Genomic DNA, 3,255 nt, shown 5'->3' with positions numbered 1-3,255 from the left:
CATTTCCATCTCAAGTCCTTTTGTCATTGTTTGGTCGTGTAGTCGGCATGACGGCGTACGCTTTCAGTGTTTCCTGATGTAAACTCTTTGGATTCCAGTGACTAAAAATTCCCAAGGCTGAGTTTCTTCTGTATGGTGTCTATGAATTTCAGCAGCACAAATCTACACATTACTGTAGGTGGGATGTTGTTTGTTAGAGACCGATCAGGAGTCACACTTTTGCTGTACTGTAATAAATAATCTAACAAAAAAATCAATCACAATGTTGTTGTAAAAGAAAGGAAAAATACACGAAAGCACAATGGAGAAAAATCTACCATTACGAAGGCAAACACAGGAAACATGATAAGGCAGAACTGTGCACTCTGACCTGCTGAGGTGTGAAGAAGGGCTTTGTGTGTTTGTGTGTTACAGAATATATATATATATAAATAAATGTATATACAGTATAACAGCACAGTCCACACTGGATTACATCCATGTTCTGTCTATGAAATGTTTGAATTAGACCTGGTTGATCTCAGATTATTCAACTGTACCCTCCGACCCGACGCCATTGTGAGTGACAACATGGTCCACAATAATGGAACTAAATTCATCTGAAATGTGTCGACATCTCTGACCTCTTCTTCCTCTTCCTTCATTCTGCCTCTTTATTCTTATTCCTGCTCTTCACCATGTTCATTTCTTCTTTATTGCTGTCACCAATCAGAGTTGGACCTGTTTTAGAGAAATAACTGATGATCAGTTCTGATGTCGTTCACTCGCCTTCATTAGTGACGTTCAAGATTCATCTGCACAATTCATCAATTCGAGATACATTTAAAAAAGTTTAATAGAAATTTACAGATTCTGACACCTGCTTTATCCATTTAGCTGTTAATGAACAGATGCTGAGATGTTTTGGGGGTTAAAACTATTCAGGAGAGAATCAGTAGAATATATTTATCAACATAAACATTATCAACTATAATGCAGGAAACAGCAGAAGAATAAATGAATGTACAAAAACATAAAAATTTTGTTGTAAGTGACCAGAAAACCCTTTTATGATGATAACAAGTGACGACATGACCTGAAGTTTGAACAAGAAGTTTTTAAGAATTTCATTTCTGATCAGAGAAACGCTCTGAAGCACCTGAGAAAATCGCTAATGCTCTCCGATTTACCTCGGGCCATGATACGGATTCATGCGGGTGCTATAGGAGCTCCTCAGCAACTCGGTGAAGAACTGAGTGTGAATTTAGAAACGTTGTGTAAAAGAGTGTGTTGATGGAGAGACAAGAAAGAAAGAGTCTGAGATTGTTTTCTGTCAGTTTCTTCAAAAGACAAACAAATATCAGATGTTTTCAGTCAAAACCCAACCAACGTCCCATGGGGACCAGCAAAACCTCACCGAGTTACATCACAGAGAGAGAGAGAGAGAGAGAGAGAGAGAGAGAGAGAGAGAGAGAAAGAGGAAAACAGGGGGAGGACAAATTCTTCAAGAATGAGAAAACTTTATAGCTTCCCTCCTCTCTCTCTCTCTCTCTCTCTCTCTCTCTCTCTCTCTCTCTCTCTCTCTCTCTCTCTCTCTCTCTCTCTCTCTCTCTCTCTCATTCCCTTCTTCCCTCCTCTCACTCTTTTCAGTCAGTCCATCAGTCCTCTCCGAGACTGGACAGATGAAAAGGGTAAGAGACAGAAGATACAGAAAGAGGTGATGGAATGACAGACTGAGAGCATCCCTCTCTTCTCAGGTAAGCCCCAAAAATCCCATAATATTCCTTTTAGCTGTAGTGCATGTGGTTACCATGGTGACTTGCATGCTGTGGTTATTTGGTGGGTGATGCCCCTGAGATCGGATCGAATCGGATCAGAACTTTGACTCTCACTGTGTTTATTTCTTTATTTTCTACACTTCAGACTCTCAGAGCGTCTTCGATACTCCTCCTGCAGCTCCTCAGATACGGGGAGAAAATAAAGGCATCCATAACTAAATAAACAAATAAAATAAATAAACAAACAAACAAATATCAAATATATTCGATTATAGCAAATATAAAATAAATAATAAAATATAAAATAAATAACTTTTAAAAGGTTTATAAATGTATTATATTTACTGATGAGTTTATATCTGTAATGAATCAAGTCACTTTTAAATTATATTTATTCATTTTTTGGAGAATTTATACGTGTTTGCTTTGTGACGTCTCACTAACGTGTTCTTTACAAGACGTGTCTTTAAAGAATTAAAAAAGCTGATCAAAGGGAATGAACTGTTCATTCTTATTAAAAAAATGTAAAAATAAATAAATGAATTTATTATTGATTTTCATTATATTAATCTTGTAAAAAAGAATGGTAATTTGTTTTTGAATACATACATGATAAATTTGGAGTCAGTCTGTACTGTTATAAAGAGAGAATATAATATAATATAATATAATATAATTATTGTTATTATAAACACTGATTGTGAGATTTAAATGAACTGAATCATTACATCTCTGTTTATCTTCTGATTTAAAATTCACTCGGGTTTTATTTTTTATATCATATACATCTATTATTCATATTTCATATCAGTAAAAATATTATTATTATTATTATTATTATTATTATTATTATTATTATTATTATTATTATTATTATTATCATTATTATTATTAACGCAGGTCTGAAACGTCTCCCCACATTAAACACCTGAAAGCACGAGACACAAACAAACACTAAAAAATAAATCAACAAAATCATGAATAAATGATTGTAAGAGAATGGAATGATACTGTGTGTGAGTCTTGTGGGCGGAGCTACACTGCTATTACTGTTATAGCTGTTGGCCAGTGATTAGTTTTTATTCAGTGATTGTGTAGTTGTGTAATTGTGTGATTAATTGTTTGATTGTTTAGTTGTGTGATTAATTGTGTGATTGATTATGTAGTTGTGTAGGTGTCTGAGTGTGTACTTGTGTGACTGATTGTGTGGTTGTGTACTTGTGTGATTGATTGTGTAGCTGTGTGATGGATTGAGTGATTGATTGTGTAGATGTGTGATGGATTGAGTGATTGATTGTGTAGATGTGTGATTGTGTAGCTGTGTGATGGACTGTGTGATTGATTGTGTAGTTGTATGATGGACTGGGTGATTGATTGTGTAGTTGTATGAAGGACTGGGTGATTGATTGTGTAGTTGTGTGATGGATTGTGTAATTAATTGTGTATTTGTGTGACTGATTGTGTATTCATCTTATTGTTTAGCTGTGTCATGAATTGT

The 3,255-nt window shown here is 34.9% G+C and overlaps 1 protein-coding gene across 3 annotated transcripts in view; it reads left to right on the top strand.

Moving 5' to 3' along the window:
• The first annotated feature begins 1,581 nt into the window (after positions 1-1,581).
• Positions 1,582-3,255, top strand: part of LOC310728909 (tenascin-like) — a 36,720-nt gene continuing 35,046 nt past the window's right edge. Inside the window, exon 1 of one of the 3 annotated variants that reach the window (XM_083546758.1) lies at positions 1,582-1,736. The gene's annotated coding sequence lies outside the window, so the exon portion shown is untranslated. The remainder of the gene's footprint in view (positions 1,737-3,255) is intronic. The other 2 variants (XM_083546757.1, XM_083546759.1) reach the window with 2 other exon arrangements.

Source organism: Silurus aristotelis (genome assembly GCF_946808225.1).
Source record: "Silurus aristotelis genome assembly, chromosome: 7".
Lineage (NCBI taxonomy): Eukaryota > Metazoa > Chordata > Actinopteri > Siluriformes > Siluridae > Silurus > Silurus aristotelis.
Note: the sequence above shows the minus strand (reverse complement) of the source record. Positions and strands in the feature narration are given on the sequence as shown.